Raw genomic sequence first — 23,089 nt, 5'->3', positions numbered from 1 at the left:
CCATCCATGTGCTAGCCCAGCCGGACAGTGCTTAACTTCCGTGATATGACAGGAACCTGTGTTGCCACTGCGGCAAGGCCGTTGGCAACTTTTAAATGCCGCTTTCCTTTATTTTGCGATGCATACTGTAACCTTTTAAAGTATATGTTACTTAATATACTATTTTATAATGCTCATATTGATGTGTTGGCAAATGTGCCAACACCTTGTAGATAGAGGAGGCCGAAATGCACGCTAGCTAACGCAAACGGGCGTGAATTCTGGAACAGGATAAGTAGTGAATGCTAATAAGAAAAGTATGCAGCTCCTCGAATACTTAACTTTTATTCCTTCATGTGAATACAGCATTCTTGATGAGACATTTCATACGATAACTATCAAACTATGTAAGGCTAATGGCGCCTTGCTAGGTCGTAGCCATGGACTTAGCTGAAGGCTATTCTGTCTCTCGGCAAATGAGAGAAAGGCTTCGTCAGTGTAGTCGCTAGCAAAGTCGTCGTACAACTGGGGCGAGTGCTCGTCCGTATCTCGAGACCTGCCTTGTGGTGGCGCTCGGTCTGCGATCACACAGTGGCGACACGCGGGTCCGACATGTACTAATGGACCGTGGCCGATTTAAGCTACCACCTAGCAAGTGTGGTGTCTGGCGGTGACACCACACATATATCGTCTACTTGGCCATAATGCTAAACATATACAGAATGGTAATTGTAAAGAAAATTGTTTTCGTGTTCTGAAGTCACATACAGAGAACGCGCGCACGTAGCGCTAAGAGTGAGAGCAAAGACTTACGTGTATAATCCACGCCTGTTAGTCAATACGACAACCTCTCTTGTGTACATTTGCATTTATCGTATACTGAATCAAGTGCTTCATCTTATATTTATTGTAAAGTATTCTTTGTAAAGATGAGAAACGATTTTTAAATTCCATATTTGTATTATGGATCTTTACAAATATTACAGTTTCTGGAATTCTGGTCATAAGTAATAGTTCTGTGATTGCGACTGACAGAAAATGAAATAACTTACGATCACTGGCGATTGTAAAAATTATGGCATTAGAGTTCTTGTTCGATCGTTTCCAGTCCTCTGCATGAGAACACCACGTAAGAGAATCCCGGTTCTTATATCTGCCGAGCAAGTTGCACAATTCGGACAGGGAGATTAGTCGACCTTTTCTCGAACTTTCACTGCGCGCCATTGACGGGACGCCTGGTAGATGACATCCGCTTGCCGACGCAATCCGCAAGTGCAAACAAATACGTGGCCGTCGAAAGTGTACACTGGATAACCATGCTCAAAGAAATGTTAAATCGAACTGCTTTTAGTGATGTACGAACCGACAAAAAGAGAAACCTCCAACATGCCTAAAAAGTCTGTTTCTAAGTGACCGACACAGCGCATACCGCCGTCATTCGCAGGTTTGTGCTGATTGCTTCGGTGCAGTACAGATACAGTCTTTAACAGTCGTAAGAAATCGAAATAACCAGAAAATATGCGTGGGCTCCATCCGTCAGTGGTCTTAGGCTTTGCGATGTACTTCGTTTTGATAGATTTCTTCATATATGCGGTGTTTTGTGTGTGGAGTGTTTTTTGTGTACAGTGTTTCGTGTGTACTATAGTGTTTTGGGTGTACTACACTGTTTTGTGTGTACTATATTGTTTTACGTGTAATGTAGTGTTTTACGTGCAAAGTGTTTTATACGAGGGGTAGCCGGGAAGTAAAGTCCGATAGGTCACGAAATGGAAACCACCGAGAATTCAACAATGTTTTATTTGAAACAGTTAGCTAGACCTTCCATCTACTTCTCTACATAGTCGCCCTTCAGACTTAGACATTTGTCTTAGCGTTGTAACAACTTTACAATGCCCTCATCACCGAAGGCTTTCCGCCAAATCTCTATGCAGGTCTACAGCTCGTTGTCTGTGCCATAATGTTGTCTTCATAGCCAACGGTTCATGTTAACAGAAACTAAACTCAGTGGGAGCCAATTACGGGCTGTATTGTTGCTAATGAAACACTTCCCATCGAAACCGTTGCCCCTGCAGAGTGTGGGCGAGAATTGTCATGAAGAAGGAAATGCATGACAGTCATTTTAAGTGGGATGAATAGCTTCAGGCAAAATCTCTTACCAGACCCCACACTCTTGGCATGAGTCACTTTTTTCTGGGCATCCTTATGTGTCCAATGTCCGCTCAAAACTGGAAAGAGCGACATGACGCGATCGACGGGCATCCAGAAACACTGCCTAACACATCTATGGAAAGTTTTATCGGATTTTCACTATCGTTTCCATTTCGCGATCGATCGGACCTTACTTCCCGAATAGCCCTCGGATGAAAAGTGTTTTCTTTTTTCCTCATTGAATGTATTATGGTGGATTGTGATTGATGCAACCACATTTCATCCACCGACCTCTGTTCATACTAAATCACACCAGAACGAATCGCGCTTGAGAATGCCAGGGGTCGATGGACCATCGCCCCCTTTCAGGCAACTCAAGATGAGAACACGTTATTAACATGGGAGAACTAGTCGCCTTTCACCCTCGAATCACGAAATTTGGAGCGCGGGGAGGAATAGGAACGGTTATTTCGCCATCGTCGTTTAAGCTCGGGATTTGCAACTCTCCACGGGGAATGCGGCTGGGCGGTGAGTGGGCAGTTTGCACGTGAGTAATAGAAGCAGGGGGCGCAAAGTGGCGCCCAGGGAGCACGCTAATGCCTCGCGGACAGCGGCGCCGCCGCCATGAGTAATGCTCGTTTTAATACGGCGGGGGTCGCCTGCCCTGGTCACCGCCGCCACCTGACCCGGGGTCGGCAGCCGCCTCGCAGCTTCATTACTCACTGCGTGCTGGAACTGGACAGGGGAGGCGGGGACCACCCTCTGCGCTGGTAACGCCTGCGGGAAGTTACAGCTGATTTGTATAGAAAATGACATATCGACCGCGGGAGAAATACACTGCCTGACAAGAAAAGTGAAGCGCCCAGAAGAGGAGGGAGGAACAAAATTGTTCCTGGATTGCGAGAATACGTCACGTTATTTCAGCCAAATTTACAAAGGATTTGTCAGTACAATCCCAGTGTGACTGTGCACCTTCTGTGACCTGGTCGCGTGCTCTGATTACGTTGTGAAGCGTGTTGCAGAGCCACTGTATTCTCTCCTGTGGCAAGTTGACCCACAATTGATGTAACTGCTTTTTGATATCCTCTGAACGTTGTAAGGTGCCTCTTACGTGAGGAAGAATGGTTCAAATGGCTGAGCACTATGGGACTCATCTTCTGAGGTCATCAGTCCCCTAGAACTTAGAACTACTTAAACCTAACTAACTTAAGGACATCACACACATCCATGCCCGAGGCAGGATTCGAACCTGCGACCGTAGCGGTCTCGCGGTTCCAGACTGTATCGCCTAGAACCGCACGGCCACTCCGGTCGGCTTGAGGAAGACAGTTTTACCAGTTTTAATAAATTATTGTCTCTCGTTGATGTATTCACGATAGGAAGTGCTGTAGTCCGTAGCTGGCCATGAATCGGAAAGCATTTCCCACGCTGGCTGGCTAGGTGACGAAGCGACCGTACGTCGCGCGTAGTGGGGTGGGGCTCGGCGCTGGACCGTAGCAACAAGCGTTAGCCTGGGAAATGTACATGACGGTAAGTATCGCCATCTTGGCACCAGAGTCACCGTTTTTGTTTATTTATATTTAATAATCAAAGTCATTTATGACAACACGAATACTAGGAGGAGCCTCTGGATGTTTAAAACTATTTATCATAATTTTGCCTCGTTAAAATTGACACCCGTTCATTAACAAATGCGTATCTTAGTAAGTACGAACTTGATCGGAAATCCACGAATTGTGACGAAACTAGTTAGAGATACGGACTGCGCGCCAAAGTCGGCAGTCGGCGTTAAGAGCTCTCTCTGTCTTGCTCTCGGTTACCAGCAGTTTGTGCCATGCGTGTTTCATTATTGATCTAATAGGAATACAAGTGATATTACGGCATTCTGAATGTTGATTTCGAGTAAATAGATACCCCCAAGTTGACCAACAGCAATTTCAGATAATTAGCTTCCACCGACAGAGACATCCATTGCGCCAATGAAGAATCTGCACGGGACGACATTTACGAGAGCTGCACCGAGCACAGGTATGAGGAAATCCGACGACACGACCCACCAAGGCGGATCAAGGAAGGTCCGACTTACACTCGCAAATTCCGGGTGGAAATGCTGACCAGTCATACTGTACGTCACATATACCACCCTCTACGGACTCGCGGCTAAGCTGAGTAGTAACAGTATCAGTTTAGAAGCGAGGGGATCTTGCAACGTCCGAGCTGGTACCACACATGTTCTATCGCGAATAGATTGGTTGTTTGATTTGGTGTAGGGGACCAAACAGCGGGGTCCTCGGTCCCATCGGATTAGAGAAGAAAGTCAGCCGTGTCCTTTCAAGCGAACCATTCCGGTATTTCCCTGAAGGCATTTAGGGAAATCACGTGAAACCTAAATCACGATGGCCTGATGCGGGTTTGAATCGTCATCCTCCCGAATGCGTGTCCAATGTGCTGACCACCGCGCCACCTCGCTCGGTGCGGACAGATCTTGCTGATCACTGTAGAACCTTAGCATCGTGCAGACAGGCCACACACACACGTATCATGTGTGGGTGACCATTCTTCTGGTAAACCTTGCCGACTCGGCAAGACTCACCGGAGGAGAAACACCCCTCTGAAGATGTCCAGCGCAGCTCTGGACGAAACGTTAGGAGCTGAAGAGGTTCATGGACCACGACCTTACACCCCGGAAGGTTTACCAGAAGATATGTCACCCGGTCGTGAAAGCCTTCATACTATGGATGACCATTGTTTAGTTGAAAAATCGTGCCACAGTACTGTCGCACGAAAGGTAACACGCGACGACGTGAGATGTCGCTGACCTACCGTTGTACCAGCAGAGTTCCATCGGTCAGTATCTGCCAAGACCTTCTTATACCGTGACACCAGGAGTGACACCACTGTATCTCTCCAAAACGAAGAAAGAATGGGACATCTTCGCAGGTCGGCGACATCTCCGATGATGGTCATCCGAAGTAGTATTGCAGACCTGGAATTCAGCTCTGAATACATTGCGACGGCATTCATCAGCATTTAACGCTCCCTGGTCAGCGCACTACTCCACACTCAGCCGTTTGTGATTCAACAGCAGCCTATACATGGTACAGGATATCCCGTGCAGCTGCTACCATTTTCCGCCCAGTGGTGCGAGATAACGCGGAACGTTGAAGGGTGTCCGCTACTTGTTCTCGGACGTGACGTGAGGTGGTTACGATGTGCCTGGAGCACAAACACGGCGATGCCCCCTTGTGGTCCGGCGTGGTCGACCGCGACCTTCACCTATGCTTGCCTCCGCGTACCTATAGTGCTGACACCATTATATGGCATTGACGAGTTCTTCACAGCGATCACTCAGCATCTGAAGCTGCTCACGCCACTTACATAGCTTACCTGACCCGGTAGAAACACTGAACACGAATGACACTGATGTACTCTGAGGGCCGTTTTGCCTGTCACAGAGAATTGCAACTCTAATCATTTATACACCGCAGATGGTGTGTACGTGTACGAAGTTACGTTGTTATCCGACCATGTCTTGTAAGTGCTTTTTTTTGCTGCTTTTTTGCCAGGCAGAGCATTAACTGAAATTTCGTGGCAGATTAAAACTGTGTGCTGGAACGAGACTCGAACTCGGGACCTTCGCCTTTCACGGGCAAGTGCTCTACCATCTGAGCTACCCAAGCACGACCCACGGCCCGTCGTCACAGCTTTACATCTGCCAGTACCTCTCATTCGGGAGAGCATTAATTATTTAACGCAGCTTGATTACAAATTGTACCCAAAGGGCCTAGCGGGCTCATCGGTAGGTGCCTGGCGCCATCACGCCACTCTCATGGCTGTTGTCAGTTTCCGCCATTTCTTGGTGAAGTAGCTCCTCAGTTAGCACCGCAAAGCTGAGCGCTCGTCGTTCCTGTCCTACTGCCAGGGAAAAATCACCAACGGTACAGGGAATCGAACACACATCATCTGCATGGCAGTCAGCAGGGCTGACCATTCACCTAGGCAGGCCGACTGCTAGATTGCGGCCTAACTGTGTGGTGTCACCGCCAGACACCACACTTGCTAGGTGGTAGCCTTTAAATCGGCCGCGGTCCGGTAGTATACGTCGGACCCGCGTGTCGCCACTGTCAGTGATTGCAGACCGAGCGCCGCCACACGGCAGGTCTAGAGAGACGTCCTAGCACTCGCCCCAGTTGTACAGCCGACTTTGCTAGCGATGCTACACTGACAAATACGCTCTCATTTGCCGAGACGATAGTTAGCATAGCCTTCAGCTACGTCATTTGCTACGACCTAGCAAGGCGCCATTACCAGTTTATATTGAGATTGTAAAACATGTCCCGTCAAGAGCGATGTACACCAATTATGGATTAAAGTTAAGTATTCCAGCAGCAACATACCTTATTGGCTATATTAATTACATTGTCTTGTTCCAGACCTCACGCCAGTTTGCGTGAGCTTAAAAGCGTGCATTTCGGCTTCCTCCAAACTCCGTGAATTGGCTCCTGCCAATTCACAACAAACTGAATGTTCAGATAAGGTCGCCTCGTTTTCAGGGCCAAATCCACAAAAACAATTAATAAATAATTTAGCACTTGATCTGTTAGTTGTCATATAGACCGAATGGTGAAAGGGACATTTCGAGATCGAGGCAACGTTGGCAACAAGTACCTCTGTGACCATATAATACACGAATCGCGCACTCCTCGAAAGTTTAAGAAAGAGGATGCAGATGCAGGCGACGGCTGCTCAGCCGAGCTGGGGTCACAGTGGAACGGGTGACGGCCGCCAGGTTTCGGCAGGTGCGGTGGTCGCCGCAGCTGCCGCGCCGCGATGGCGTCGCACCTAGACCACCGGCCACACACAGCTCCTACCTCTGCCCACCCAGCGCCTCCGACGCTCTCCAGCGACACGGCGTGTTGCGGATGAGGCATGCAGATGGTGGATCATCGCTGGTTCTCGTTGTGGCCTACCTCAAATGGGCTACGATCCGGCCGCAGAGCCGAGGCGCCTATACCGCGCAAGCCACATTACGGTGCGTGGCCGAGGGTACTTCTGGTACCTCTAGTATTCCCTTCTTTACCTGTTCCATTCTCGAATGGCGCATGGGAACAGCGACTTCAAAAAACGACCGTATGAGCTTCAACTTGGCTGATTTTCTTGTTGCGGTCACTTCGCCAGACATATTTGGGAGGAAGTAATGTTTTTCCCGACTCTTGCTGGAACCCACTCTTTCGCAATTACAATAGTATACTTCTACGTGACGCACAACACCTCTCTTGCAGCGTCTGCTACTGTAGTTTGTTGGCATCTCGGCAGTAATCTCTTACGAAACGTACCGGTGACAAACTAGCTGATTTTCGTTGGAACGTCTTTATTTCTTCTTTTAACTGTATTTGCTAAGGGCCGCAGACTGATGAACAAGTGTTTTTGTAAGTGTTTTTTAAGCTGTACCTTTCTTGCATAAACTACATTTTCTTAAACTTCTTCCGGTACTTGTCAGCCTGGTGTATCCTCTTGTTACAGCTAGCTTTATGCGATCAGTTTGGACGTCTCTCTAGACAGTTGCTTTTAGGCATTTTACGGTCCTCTTTGTTTTCACTGATTCATCGTGACAGAATAATCAAACAGTAATGACTCTCTTCGCCTGCTTTCGCGCAATAAAGAAATGGCTCTGAGCACTATGGGACTTAACTTCTGAGATCATCAGTCCCCTAGAACTTAGAGGTCATCAGTCACCTAGAACTTAGAACTACTTAAACCTAACTAACCTAAGGACATCACACAGATCCATGCCCGAGACAGGATTCGAACCTGCGACCGTAGCGGTCGCGCGGTTCCAGACTCTAGCGCCTAGAACCGCTAGGCCACCGTGGCCGGCTTTCGCGCAATGCTTTTTTATTTATTTACATTCAGAATCAGCAACCAGTAGTACACCAATAAGCTATTCTCCGCAGGTCTTCTCGCGTTTAACGGCAGTCTATTGGCGTTGCAGTCTCCGGATGTACGTTAGCCTTATGAGGCTTCTGATGTTACGCACTAGGGCGTACAATCTGACACTTGCGTGTGGAACTCCCGAAATTCGTCTCTCGATTTCGTCCCCTTATGGAAAATGTGCTGTGTCTTATCTGGTATGGAGCTCACACAATTGGTCCGTTACTCGGTAAGCTCGTATTTTGTTCAACGTAAGAACAGAATTCGGAGATACGGTCTTCGATACGTGGGTTTAGCTGAACTGATATCAGTGGAATTTGATAAGCAGCTGTGGATGGCAGCAGCCAGATGAGGCCCTAAGCTCCGAATCAGTATGGAGTACATTGTGAATCACTAGCAGCCATGGTCCATCCCAAACCTTTCCGCGGTTCCCTGTGGATGAGGTCATAAGCAGTGTCGGCACTTCGCTTTGAAAGCCCCTCAGTACACAGTGGTTCCCCTTGCCGGTCATTCTGTGGAATAAGCCTGGCGCCTGCAGTTTTAATCGATGTCAGTCAACAGGAATGATTCTGAGACTGTGCTGTCAGACACCATCGTGAGTTCTGTGATCTATTTCGAACTGACTGTTCTTAGAAAGAAACTCAATTGCAGCTCGCTAGGAATTACGTAAAAAGCGATGGCAGTCATTACGCTCTGAGGCTGCACCTCAGGCATTAAAGATTCTGTGTCCCTTCATATTTTTCCCACACTGTCGCCGCGCGCCGGGCTCCCCACGTCGGAGGTTCGAGTCCTCCCTCGGGCATGGGTGTGTGTGTTGTCCATAGCGTAAGTTAGTTTAAGTTAGATTAAGTAGTGTGTAGGCTTAGGGACCGGTGATCTCAGCAGTTTGATCCCATAAGACCTTACCACAAATTTCCCATTTCCCACGCTGTCAGCGTTGTCGGGATGTAATGCTGGAAACAAGCGTGTCGTAATTTCGAGAATCTGAAAGATTCTATACAGATTTATAACTCAGTGTTTAGCAATTTTAATGTAGTTCCAAGCTCCTCATCAACTTCCAAGAGCCGGTTTCTGCCCCAGTAGACGATTCGCACGGGTCTTCGACAAATGGGAACGAACGGCCCGCCGCCGATGGGACCAACAGCTTCAGTTGTGATTCTTAACAGCCTATTCTAAAGCAGTCGCATTTAAAGTTTTTCCGTGTGTTGAAGCTCAAGAGAGGGGACTGCTTTCCAGTTATCGAAAGAACATTTTCCGAGAAGTGTTTGCGTAAGCAATAGTGACGTGCCACACATGCTGTCACCCTGCCTCAGAATCAAAGATAAGAGGATTTTGTATGCTGTTTGTACGTAAGAGAAGAAGTTTCGCGCGCCGAGTGACGTACCTGTGAGGCACTGTGGGTACGGCTGGCTCTCTAGCGCTTCCGCGCGACACGCGCTCGAAGAGGCAGAAGTGGGGGCTCAGTCCAGCAGCGCCGTGACAAATGACGGGCGACCGGCCGCCCCCGCGGCGCTCTGACGTCATTAATCATGCGGCGGTGACCGCGCAGACTGCAGAGGCGAAGCGGCCATCAACAAGTGGCGGTGCGTCGCGGGACGGCAGCAACGTGTGACAGCGGCCAGCGAGGCCCGCTGTCCAGACAGGCGCCGGGCTACTGCACGGGGTGGGCAGACGCAATCTGGAACTCTCGGAAGGGTGCTGCAAGGTAGGCTGTACTGAGAAATGATCGTTGAAAAAATAATCTGATACGTTGCGCCACTTCCTAGTTGATTAGCATTGAAGTTAGCCAATGAAGCCTCCCGCGCTCAAATTCAAGCGATCCACCAGATCAGTGTCAGCTGTTCTCACAGCATAAGTGACAGCGCATGTGACTGCTCGGGTTCGATCCTTACTACCACCCTACGTCCAATTTTTGTATCGCTGCCTTGTTCGGTTTTAGAAAAAGCAAACAAAGAACCCGTGTAGTGCACCTTCTCTGCCGAGCCGCTTGAATTTGCATGCGAAACGGCCTGAATTACTAAAGCTAATTAATGCGGAAAAGGCGCAAAGTATCGATTTTTTCCCTTAATCATCATTTCTTAGCACAGCATATCCTGCAACACACTTACAAGTTCTTCAGACTCCTTCTGACCACCCTGTATAGTCCACTGGTTTAGATTTTAAATGGTTGCTTCGTAGTCACTTCAGGCGAATTCTGGACTCGACGGAGATTATAATTCAGCGATTACGAAATTGTCAGTTATTAACGGATTGAAATCTGCTTGCGTCGGATGGTGTAGATGATGATAGTTTTAGAACTCTATGGAGTCTTGAATATGTGCAATTAGTGTGTGCACTAGTAGCCAACGTGGTGTGTTGGTTCTGACCACTCATTTCATTGTTGAAATAAATAGTTGTTAAGGGATCGTAATAGGGATATTTCCCAAGCCCTTCACTGAAGAATTGCTCGTGGATCGAACTCGGGTTGCAATATTTATCTATCCCATTTATCTTCTTGTATCTTCTTTTTAAAAAGAAAGCCGTTTAAAATACCCTGAGACCAATTTCCTTGAGCTTTTAGTATTATTTTTTCCTCTTGGTCCAGTGTTACCGTTCAAATGGTTCAAATGGCTGTGAGCACTATGGGACTTAACATCTATGGTCATCAGTCCCCTAGAACTTAGAACTACTTAAACGTAACTAACCTAAGGACATCACACAACACCCAGTCATCACGAGGCAGAGAAAATCCCTGACCCCGCCGGGAATCGAACCCGGGAAGTGTTATCGTATTGATGACTTCAGTCTGTGATAGAGGGTCTATAGATGCTGCGCGGAAAACGCTTCACTGAATACTTTAATTGAGCAACTTGCCATTTTTGACATAACTTGCGAGGGCAAAACTCTATGACCATTTGTTTAACAGCGTCGTGGTTCAGCTTTGGAACGCAATTCGGCGGCGATTCTGCGTGGCACGGATTCTACAAGTCCTTATTAGGTTTCCAGAGGCTTGCACGTCGACAGTATGTAGCTGTTGAGGTTTCATTAGTGACTGATTATCACTGTTTCACTATTAGTAGATGAAAACACGTTCATATACTAATCTTCTGCTCTCTGGACCGTGGAGACATCAGCTTTCTTCTCCTACGGCAGGTGTTTCTATTGCTCGGATTAATGGCTCAATTAAAGAAGGAAACAGGGGGAAAGCTACAGACAGTAGCAGTGAACTGAACACAAATCAAATATATTGACGAGAAAATACGATAAAGCGGAGGTAGCCTTACCACAAAGAATGTTACTTTGCCATCCCACAGTTCTGAGTTATATGACGGGTTGCCGTCTTGCTGTACGACAAGATAAATTCACGTGGAGGAGATTGCAAAAAAAAATCAGAAAGGACGATAACTCGTAGTCCCTTGAGAGGGTGGTAATCGGAAAAACTGAGGTGAATTCTGGGAGATGAGAAGCAGAAGGGAAGTTGTTAGTCATGAGATGTCACATAATACTAACAGGTAGACAGGAGCAGCAGGACGAAGACTTGTTAGAGTCGTAATGATGTTTGTTCGAGGCACAAGTAGCGTAACTGACTAATGATGGTGATCGAAGTTACCACCGGCGTCCTACGCTGTAAGATTTTAACTAAAGTGACTGAATCTACACTCTGTTGCCTCCAAAGTGGTGGAAGGCAACAAATGTACAATCAGATGGTGGGAAATCCCGCAAGGTTACTAACAACGAAGTGAAACCGACCAAGAAGTGCTTCTGTAAACTCGGGCGCAGTACACCAGCGGGCGACCTCCAGTAGAAATAAGTCAGTGTAACTAACTTGACTAGGAACTGTCAGTAAAATGGTTCTTGCTGCTTTCCGCTTAGCTCCGTGGTGCTCAGGTTGGGGAATCTGTGGTGGCGCCAGTTCTCCTAACGCGGAGCTGGCGTTCTAACGTGTCGAGGTGGCTACGGCTTTAAAAAATACGTGTGAATTCCTAAGGGAACAAACTGCTGAGGTCATCGGTCCCTAAGCTAACACACTGCTTAAACTAACTTAAGTTAATGATGACACACACACCCATGCCCGAGGAAGGACTCGAACCACCAGTGGGAGGGGCCGCTCAATCCGTTACATCGCGCCTTAAACCGCGCGGTCACTCCACGTGGCGTTGAGGCTTTAATTTGAAAGTAATGGCACCTTACATCTACTGATATTCGTCATCTTGTGAATGTTATGAATTAACGGATTGGTGAACATAAAAATTACTCCGCCGCCATTCGATGGTCCTGCTATAGGTGCCTTGAGTTGTCTGGGGAAAATTGCTCCGAATGCATAAATTAACTGACTGATTTAATCGATTATTAATTAATTGAGTTATAGGCCTGGGGGTACCACTATTGAACTCGTGATTGCTTAAGCAGTTCGAATGCGCAATTGGTGGGATGATTTTTAATTGAACTCTCTTTCTTCGTAAGGGACTCAACTGGGCAGGTGTTGAGGCTTCTTCTCGTGTCCTCGCACGTCTCAGAAACGTTTCCGGGTTACAAGTGGTCCTAACAAGTGTGCTGCGTCGACCCGACGCTGCCCGCTGTTGGCAGCGACAGCGCGGAAACAAAGTCCAGGTTCTGGAGAGGGTGGGCCTGTTGCGTGAGAAAGCGCCGGCTCGGTGGGGTCCCTTTGTGGGACCAAACACGCCGGAACATCGTAAAGGAGCCGAAAACAATTCCGCCTCCGCGTCGGACGGCAAAGAATACAAAGGGAGACGCGCCCTTCCACTTTTATCTCCGCGGGCCCCGCGGGCATGGCAGCGGATTCGCAAATCCAGTAGTTAAAAAAAAAAGAAGAGGGAGAGAGAGAGGAAAAAAAAGAAAAGCCGATGCCCGGGCCGAGTAATTAAAATGGAGGACGCTGTTTGTGCAGGGCGGGCCGGGCCGCGCTTCCTGTGACGCTGAGTTGATGGACCCGCAGGAGGAAAAAGGACCAAGTCGCGGGGACGGATAAAGGCTGGAGCGTCGCCGCTGCCAGATGGTAATGGCCCCGGCGAGCCGAGCCGTAAATTACTGTTATTCCCTATTTATTTAAGTCGGCCGGCTACTGTAATGTTTATTACTTTACTCGAACGTCGCTGCCACTGCGGCGGCCGCCTTAACGACGTTCTGGGAGGTAACACCTGCTCCCGACATTTGGAACGGACCTTGCACCCCCCCCCCCCACCCCCCTCCTGTGACACAAGAACGCCATGGCCGTCCCTCACCGTTGCTTCGCCAGTATAGTATTTGAATGAAGGCTCGCTCCAAAACGTACAGTCAAGTAGCGCAAAATCCGTAAGTCCGTGACACTGACACAACTGCTAATGGTTCAAATGGCTCTGAGCACTATGGGACTCAACTGCTGTGGTCATTAGTCCCCTAGAACTTAGAACTACTTAAACCTAACTAACCTAAGGACATCACACACATCCATGCCCGAGGCAGGATTCGAACCTGCGACCGTAGCAGTCGCACGGTTCCGGACTGCGCGCCCAGAACCGCGAGACCACCGCGGCCGGCACAACTGCTAATGGCCGAAAGAGAAATTACACTCATGAAATACACTGAAAAGCCATAGAAACAGGTACACCTCCCGCGAGCACGCTGGAGGGAATTAACACCATGAATCTTGCAGGGCTGTCCATAAATCCGGAAGAGTACGAGGGGGTGGAAATGTCTCCTGTACAGCACGTTGCATGACATTCCAGACACGCTCAATAATGTTCGTGTCTGTGGAGTTTTCTGTCCATCGGAAGTGTTTAAACTCAGACGAGTGTTCCTGCAGTCACTCCGCAGCAATTTTGGTCGTGTGGGGTGTCGCATTGTCCTGCTGGAATTGTCCAAAAGCGTCTTAATGCGCAATGGGCACGAATGGATGCAGGTGATCAGACAGGATGCTTACGTACGTGTCACCTGACGTATCTAGGCGTATTAGGGTCTCATATCACTCTTATTGCACACATCCCATTCCATTACAGAGATTCTAACAGCTTGAACAGCCCCTGGTGACATGCAGGGTCCATGGATTCCTGAGGTTCTCTCCATACCTGTACACGTCCATCCGCTCGTTACAATTTGAAACGAGACTCGTCCGACCAGGCAAAATATTTCCAGTCGTCAACAGTCCAATGTCGGTGCGAGGCTTAAAGTTTTGTGCCGCGCAGTCATCAAGGGTATAGCATGGCTGTGACTATTAGAATGAAACGAAATGAAATAATAAACCCAAGGAACGTAGATGAGCGTGTGTGCAACACAGCGACCCGGGATCAATTCCCTACACTGCCAGGATTTCTTCTTCGGTGTGAGGACACTGAACCTCATGACGCCAATTAGACGAATTAGTGAATTAAATCATTAAATGAATAGCAGCGACGCCAGGGACTGGGAAACCGACAGGGGGTGGGAGATTGGTGCACCGAGTCCACCTCCCTACATCACGACGCCACGGACAGAGCGTGGCACTGTGTGGGCCTAATCGTGCGGTTTTGTTTTTTTACGCTTACAAAAACGCGAGCTCGAACTCTATCGACCTCGCCGTCGACCGAACGTTTCACCGCATCCGCCACACAGGTGTCTGTGTTGTTTATTTTGTTTCGTCCTCGATATGGAGACCGGGGGAGGCGGAAGAGATGTCGTTGATAGCTGGGGTCGTAGCGCGGCCGCTAGAGGCGCCACGGGAGTGCTCCGTAGCAGGTACCCTGCGCGCTCCCGCGTGGGGCGCCTTCGGAGTAGGGCCGGCTATTAGGAGTTGGGCCGAGTGCTAATTTTTGCGACAGTTTGCGGCAAGTTTGAGCTGCGAGGGCGACCCTCCCCGAGGCGTGCTCGCCAACTACGGCCATCCCGGCCGGCGGCGCGGCCGGAAGACCGGCCTGGGAGCCGGCGGCCATCTGCATAATTCTCAGATCAATATTAGCCGGCGCGGCACTCATGAAATATGTATCGGGCCGGCCGGCGCCCGCTCGGACGCCCACGCGGCCCGCCTGTCGCGAGTTACGACGTCCAGCTACTTGCGACAGTCCGCTTTCTAGCGCACGGCTAGCAGTTACGCACACCTCGCTGCGCCCACTGGGGACGAAATATTAGCAACCCCCTTTAAAAGAGCACGCCGGTCACCTTGCAGCGCAGAACTGGTACCAAGCGCTCGCGTAACCCTGCACGGCTGACGTAAACGGTGGCACCGAAGCAGTGTGTACGTCACAGCCGGTAGTACGGACTCAGCACAATAACGAGGGTCCACCTGAAGACGCGACAGAACGGCAGAAAAGAGTTACCGTGTTTGGACGTGCCCGTGACCACGCCGTGTATGAGGAAAATGCCAGCTTTATGTACAGTTAGTGGACTACAGGAACTGCGATCTGGAACAAAGTTTGTTTTCAACACCTACACAGAAGAAATTTACCAGAATATCCGCCATTCAAGAAATCAGTTTAACTAGTTCATAACATAGGTTAATTAACATATACAAACAAGTCAAGCTATGTTTGCAAGTAACAGTTTTCCAACTCGGAAAACTGTCATTTAATTTCACGTAATATGGCTGAATCTATGATTTTTGACGCGGTATTCATTGATTGTAGTATTACACTGCGTGTTGAAGACCAGACCTTCAGGAATTTACGGGCGATAACTTAAGTTAGTACAAGTAAGACGTTCAAATAGCGTAAATGTATGTCTGGAAATGCTTCGTTTATCAGATATATCCCCTGTCTCGCTGTTTTACGTATAAGGGTATGAAGATGAAATTGGTGTAATCTTACATCATCGTAATTGTTACTTCATCACATATTAAAGAGGATAGATGTAGCTGATGGCAGAAGTATCAGTGTCAGAAGCATTGAGTGCTTAACAGTAGCCTGCCGGTGTAGCCAAGGGGTCCTAGGCGCTTCAGTCTGGAACTACGTGGCCGCTACGGTCGCAGGTTCGAATCCTGCCTCGGGCATGGATGTGTGTGATGTTCTTATGTTTGTTAGGTTTAAGTAGTTCTAAGTTGGAGGGGACTGATGACCTCAGATGTTAAGTCCCATAGTGCTCAGATCTTAACAGTAGTGGATTTGCGCATGATAGTATCTAGATTGGCAGTTTTGTGTCCAGTTATAAAGAGCATCGCCTCCATCTCCATCGTTGTCATTCTGGCAATACTTCGATACTGTCGTGGATTTTCCATCGCAAGCTCTACAATGAGATTCTTGCACGCTTCAAAATACATACATACATGACATGTCGTGTGGCTAGGGCCTCCCGTCGGGTAGACCGTTCGCCTGGTGCAAGTCTATCGAGTTGACGCCACTTCGGCGACTTGCGTGTGAGTGGGGATGAAATGATGATGGCGATGACCAATTGCCGCGTCTCACTCGGCGACCACAGTCACCAGGTCTGACTATTGCTCAACCTTTGTGATCTACTTTGGAGAGAAGGGTGCGTCATTACTACCCATCTCTACCATTGTTACTTGAACTTTACACTATATTGCAGGGATAATGCTATAAGATTCCTGAAAACTATACAGGACCTGTATTTATCCATTCCGAGAAGAGTGGAAGATGTTCCGAATGCCAACGGTTTTCCTGTACCGTATTACGCATCGTAACGTGTTGTTTTTCTGGTATGTCCTTACTTTGTGCTCCCCGCCCCCGTGTACCTGGAGCAAAGCACTGCATACAACTGAATGTTGGACTGTTGGAGAACCGGAAGCATCTGATATGTGGTACTATAGAAGGTGGGCTGGTAAGAAATGTGATCCTTCGCAAAATCGCTGAGGAGAGGAACGTGTGGGAAACAATGACAAAATAAGGAGCACGATAAGAGAACGTATGGTAAAACAGGAAGGATGGGGTTCTACAGCTTGAACGGAGAAGAAATCCAAGAAATAGCAGAGGACGTTAAGGTGCAAATGCTGGCCTCAGATGAAGAGGTTAGCGCAGGAGAGGAATTCGTGGCGGGCCGCATGAAAGCAGTCAAAGGAGTGATGGAAAAAAAAGTATAAATATTTTCTTTTTTTACGTAGGGGAGGTCTTGTACGCTGACCCGTTCCCCACCTCTTGGCCTACGAAGAACCCGATCTACTGCTTGTTCAGGAGGCGACGTTCCGCGCAGACTGGTGGCGACACGTTGAGAATTCGGCGGGCCCGCCCGGTGAGCCTTCCAGACTCGGCCGTTGACAGCGGGCCGCACATCCGGCAAGGAGCGCCCGCCGTGACGTCAGTGCACGGCGCGCCGCGCTGACCCCTAGCAGCGCACACTATTCCAGCCACAGACTCTTCCAAACCTACCACACACCATCTGACACGCTGATTCTATCCGCGTGGGACGGAGTGGTGAGGTCGGAGGGGGGGGGGGGGGGAGAAGGAATTTGCGTGTTGTGCTACGGTCGGAAATACCACAGCCGCTTCCGTGAGGTCGAACGAAAAACTACCGCTCCAACATCGGCAGCTGACGCTCTAACTGCTGTGAAGTACAGGGTGATTCAAAAAGAATACCACAACTTTAAAAATGTGTATTTAATGAAAGAAACATAATATAACCTTGTGTTATACATCATTACAAAGAGTATTTAAAAAGGTTTTTTTTTCACTCAAAAACAAGTTCAGAGATGTTCAATATGGCCCCCTCCAGACACACGAGCAATATCAACCCGATACTCCAACTCGTTCCACACTCTCTGTAGCATATCAGGCGTAACAGTTTGGATAGCTGCTGTTATTTCTCGTTTCAAATCATCAATGGTGGCTGGGAGAGGTGGCCGAAACACCATATCCTTAACATACCCCCATGAGAAAAAATCGCAGGGGGTAAGATCAGGGCTTCTTCGAGGCCAGTGATGAAGTGCTCTGTCACGGGCTGCCTGGCGGCCGATCCATCGCCTCGGGTATTTGATGTTCAGGTAGTTACGGACAGATAAGTGCCAATGTGGTGGCGCTCCATCCTGCTGAAATATGCTTCTTGTTTGAGCTGAGGGAACAGCCAATTCTCTAACATCTCCAGATACTGTAGTCCAGTTACAGTAGCACCTTCGAAGAAAAAAATGACCAAAAACTTTATTGGCTGAAATGGCGAACAAATGTACAACTAAATGAAACTTTATAGCTCCCTTAATTCGTCGACAGATAGTGCTTAGCTCTGCCTTTTGTCGTTGCAGAGTTTTAAATTCCTAAAGTTGTGGTACTCTTTTTGAATCACCCTTTATTATCCTGAAAATAGCTGATGCTGTAAGCTACTGCCGATGTTGTAAGCTCACTCCACCACCCGTTTCACCACCTATCTGATGATTACCAGTGATGTGGTGAAGTTGCTACCGCAATCGACCCGCATTCGGGTGATGGCGGTTCGACCGTCCAGATTCTGCTATTCTGTTGTTCTCCCTAAACTGCAAGAGGAAAACGCAAGGCGGGTTTTTTCGTAAGGGCACGGCCGAGTTCTTTCCCTATCCTTGGCCAATTCGAGTCTCTAGTGACCTCGTCGTCGACGGCACGTTAAACCCTAATCTCCCTTCCTTCATGATATCTGATGTACTCAGAGTTAATACACTGAAATAGTATTTAAAAGCGCGCGATTCGAATTCTGGTACGGGAATTCCCTATTTTCTCTATGTACAGGACGCCGAGTGGGGTGTGGACCGGATGGAAGTCATAAATACACAGTCCAATCAGATTAGTGTGACCTCATGTCTGTGTTCGGCGTCAACGTGCAATAACCATTCACAGACGGTAGCCACCAGCACTAGCAGTGCAAAAATGTAACAGGACATAGAGAATGCTCCACTGAACAATCTGGGGTCGGAGAAGCCAGCTTAAGGAGACGTGGAATTAAATTTGTCTACCGCTTTGTCTAACACTACTGTTTTCCAGCTTATTTACAACTAACATACGCACAAGTTTACACGTACTGTGCTGTTTATTTACATGTACTTTCTTTACTTCCTGCAAAGAAACAAGAAGTCTGATTACTAGGAAGTCATGATGCAGGTTTTGTTTACTTGTCCATGAGGTGGCTCTGTTGTATCGTATTTACATTGTCCCGTGACAGAAACTGCTATGAATCAACGGCACACCCATTCATTACTCAGTGCTATTCGGAGACGTACATTGCAGCACGGTGGAGCAGTACCGGTCCAGTTTGGCAGAATTTACCGACATGCGCCTTGTGTATGGGATAATACGTTGCAATGCTCTCACTGTTCAGGGAGCAATTTCCTAAGAGGCATCATCCGTCACGACGAGTGTCTATTTTTCTCGATCGACGAATGCGGGAGACTGGCTTATTGGAAAGAAGAAATGAGGGATCTGGTAACATGAGGACCACTCGCACACCCGATTTATAAGAGGAGGTGCTGGAACGTATTGCAGCGGACCTCACTACAAGTATTCCTGGTAGAGTATTCCACGAACAATGATTACGCCCGTATCATCCACAATGAGTCCATGCAATGCATGTGACTTGACTTTCCACCAAGGGTTGCATTATGTCAGTGGTTGGTCCAACAATGGATTGATTGACCAGGTTTCCCCAGATCGTGCTATTTACTAACGAGGACTCATTTGATCGTGACAGTATTTCGAACAGTACGAATAGCTATGAGTGGGAAGAGGAAACTCCTCACGTAGTAGTAGATCAAGCCATCAAGTGCGATTTGCTGCGAAAGTCTGGGCTGCCATTGTAGGCGATAGTCTCATTGGGCCATAGCACTCCGTCGTCAGGCCACAAGTGGCCCATCGGGACCATCCAACCGCAGAGTCATCCTCAGCTGAGGATGCGGATAGGAGGGGCGTGTGGTCAGCACACCGCTCTCCCGGTCGTTATGATGGCTCAAATGGTTCAAATGGCTCTGAGCACTATGGGACTTAACTTCTGAGGTCATCAGTCCCTTAGAACTTAGAACTACTTAAACCTGACTAACCTAAGGACATCAAACACATCCATGCCCGAGGCAGGATTCGAGCCTGCGACCGTAGCAGTCCCGCGGTTTCAGACTGTGGCGCCTAGGACCGCACGGCCACCCCGGCCGGCTGTTATGATGGTTTTCTTTGAGCGAAGCCGCTATTATGCAGTCGAATAGCTCCTCAATTGGCATCACGAGGCTGAGTGCACCCCGAAAAATCGCAACAGCGCATAGCGGCCCGGATGGTCACCCATCCAAGTGCCGGCCACGACCGACAGCGCTTAACTTCGGTGATCTGACGGGAACCGGTGTATCCACTGCGGCAAGGCCGTTGCCGTTCATTGGGCCATATCTTCTACCTAAATGGCCACCTGTGCTTGAGTTCCGTGCAAAGAGTTCGACCTGAGTTGTTGGAGAACGTACCCTTGGCTGTTCGCGAGAGGATGTGGATACAACGTGACTGTGCACCGCTTCACTTCAATGTGGATTTCCGCAACCATCTCAGTGCTGTATTTCATGGTCACTGGATTGGAAGGAGAGGTCCTATTCCGTGGCGTGCGAGGTCACCTGACTTGAGTTTCATTGATTATTTCCTATATCTAAAGTCACTTGTGCACGAGATCCCAGTGGATATAGAGATGGAATTATTTGCCAGAATTGCAGCTGCCTGTGATGTGGCTCGAAAACACACCAAGGATATTTGTCAGGGCGCATCGGGATCTTGCTTGCATTGGGGTTGATGGCCAACAGTTTCAGCACATCTTGTAAGATAAAGTGCAAATGGTGCGTTCATTGTGTCAGTGATGGTATTTACAATTAATTGTAACTGATGTAAATAAGAAAGTGCACAGAAATGTGATTTTATTCCTATTATCTCTTAAGCTGGCTTCTCCGATCCCTGGTTTCCTACCTCTAATTGTTCAGTGGAACATCCTCTATGTTCTGTTAAATTTTTGCACGCTCTTACTGAAACACTCTGTATAAAGCTTGTGGAAGGACGCAGAAAACAGTGCAAACGTTGTCGTAAGGTGGAAACGGAGCGATTTACCTAACACCAAAAAGGAAATGATCGTTGGCTGTCGGGCGAAGCGTAGAAACAATTCAGAAACGGCGAAGTTTGTAAACTGTTGCATACCACCGAGGTTAAGGGCAAAAGGGCGCTATCCGAAACCGCCGTCAACTGTGATGCACCACGGGTCATAGATGACAGGGTGAACGACGGCTGCGGAGATGTGTACGGGGGAATAGATGTGATACTGTTGAGCAAGTGACCGCACAGTTTAACCGAAGGACTACCAATAATGTCTCCTTAAGAGCGGTTCAGCGAACATTGCTACGTACAAGCCTACGTAGCAGACGCCTGGTTCATGCACCTATACAGACTACTGTTCATGGACGGCGAAGGCTGGAATTTGCACGCAATACTGCAAATGAATGCCCACTGAGTGGCGACAGGTGGCCTTTTCAGGTGAATCATGTTTTATGCTTCATCGGACGGAAAGCAAGCAAACACATTGCAACAGAAGTTGGAATGGTCCAGACTAGAGAAGAAGAGCGGTGTGGTGAATGCTTTCGTGGCATATCATGGATAATCTCGTCATTTTGGAGGGCACAGTGGATCAACAGAAGCATGCATCTATTCTTGAGAACGATTTCCATTCCTACATGCAATTTGTTTCTCCGCGGCGCAACGGCATCTACTAGCAGGGCGAAGCAACATGTCACACGGCTAACACTGTACGCGCATGGCTGGACGAGCACCAGGTACTCCCTTGCAACTAAACTGCCCGAATTAAAAGCCAATCGTCCATCTGTGGGGTCACCGCGATCGCTCTGTACGCACCATGGATCCTGAACCGAGAAACCTAGCGCAGCTATCCACGCGAATGGAGTCGGCATGGCTTTACATCCCTTTCTGTACATTCCAGAAACTCACTGACTCTCTTTCAACACGTCTCGCAGCAATCCACGCAGCAAAAGACGGTTGTTTAGGCTTTCGGCAGGTGGCTACATTAATGTGACTGGACAGTGTGTAAATGAAAAGAATGCGTTTTACCATGGAACCCTCCATGAAAGACGGTGTCTGACTCATTTGCGACAGGATGGGTGACAAAAGGTAAAAGATGCTGGAAAGGAAATGTGATAACAGAAAACGAATGCAGGAGAATAGAGAGACAGAGGCGCGGACAAGTTACGAGAGAGGCTGCAAATTACGGGGGAGACAGAGGGAGACACTAAAGCTGTCTGCCTTGAGGCGAAGTCACAATACAAAAGAGGCGACCCTTTTACCATGAAGCAAAATGAAATCACAAGAGAGAGAGAGATTAGCGAGCGCTTCTCTGCTGCCAGCCATGTGGCGTCCATCCCTGATCTCCTTATCGGTTACTTCAGGAATTCGTTGCGTCTTGTTGATGGTTCTGTACTGCCCTTGGACTTTGATCCATGAGTTCGGCACTCACCTAGCGACACGTGTGCTTGGCTCAAACGAATGGCTGTGGAGAGCAAAATGTTAACGAGAAACGAAATTACTGGTTTGTAGGGGTCTACGTTGGGACTGACAGGCTGGGGTTGTACATCGAAATCACTTGTCACTTCAGGCGAATGTCGAAATTCCTTCCTCGTCCAGTGCGATTTTGTTCTGGGTTATTAGTGACCTCGATATTAAGGAATCGATCGCATATTCGGCACTGAGCAATTTCAGGAAACGGTAGAAAGCATAAGTGAGAGTGCCTGGAGTGAGATTTAGTACCCAGCTTCTTCACAATACGAGTCCACAGGGCCACCTCGGTCTGTTGTCACAATACAGATCCACATCTCTCAGATGACCTTTGTACGAAGGTGGCATATTACGACAACACTAATCGGTATGGAAAATATCTCCTCCGAGTCTCATCCACCAAGGCAGAGAGGAGCTCTTGAGGCTAATGCATCGCCTCGGTAATGAACGGACATGGCCGAAGCAACATATTAAAATTCCCTTATAGACGAGAACGGGTTTCGAAAGAAACATTTGCAATAGGGACTACTAACATTCATGAAGATACAGCTCAAGAAAATCAAGAACATAAACTGCTTGGATACAGTACACATTTTTGTTCAATTCATGCCTCAAAATAAAGCGTACACTGAAGCACCGGTGATCGTGGCACGAAGTACTCT

At 48.3% G+C, this 23,089-nt stretch overlaps 1 protein-coding gene and 1 pseudogene across 1 annotated transcript in view; both read right to left on the bottom strand.

The window, feature by feature from the left end:
* LOC126419728 (LIM/homeobox protein Lhx5) overlaps positions 1-23,089 on the bottom strand; it is a 484,677-nt gene that overhangs the window by 259,987 nt on the left and 201,601 nt on the right. The gene's annotated exons all lie outside the window — the stretch shown is intronic.
* On the bottom strand, positions 20,149-20,266 carry LOC126420115 (5S ribosomal RNA; annotated as a pseudogene).

Source organism: Schistocerca serialis, chromosome 9 (genome assembly GCF_023864345.2).
Source record: "Schistocerca serialis cubense isolate TAMUIC-IGC-003099 chromosome 9, iqSchSeri2.2, whole genome shotgun sequence".
NCBI classification, from domain to species: domain Eukaryota; kingdom Metazoa; phylum Arthropoda; class Insecta; order Orthoptera; family Acrididae; genus Schistocerca; species Schistocerca serialis.
The sequence above is the reverse complement of the archived record's forward strand: the minus strand, read 5'-3'. Positions and strand labels throughout refer to the sequence as shown.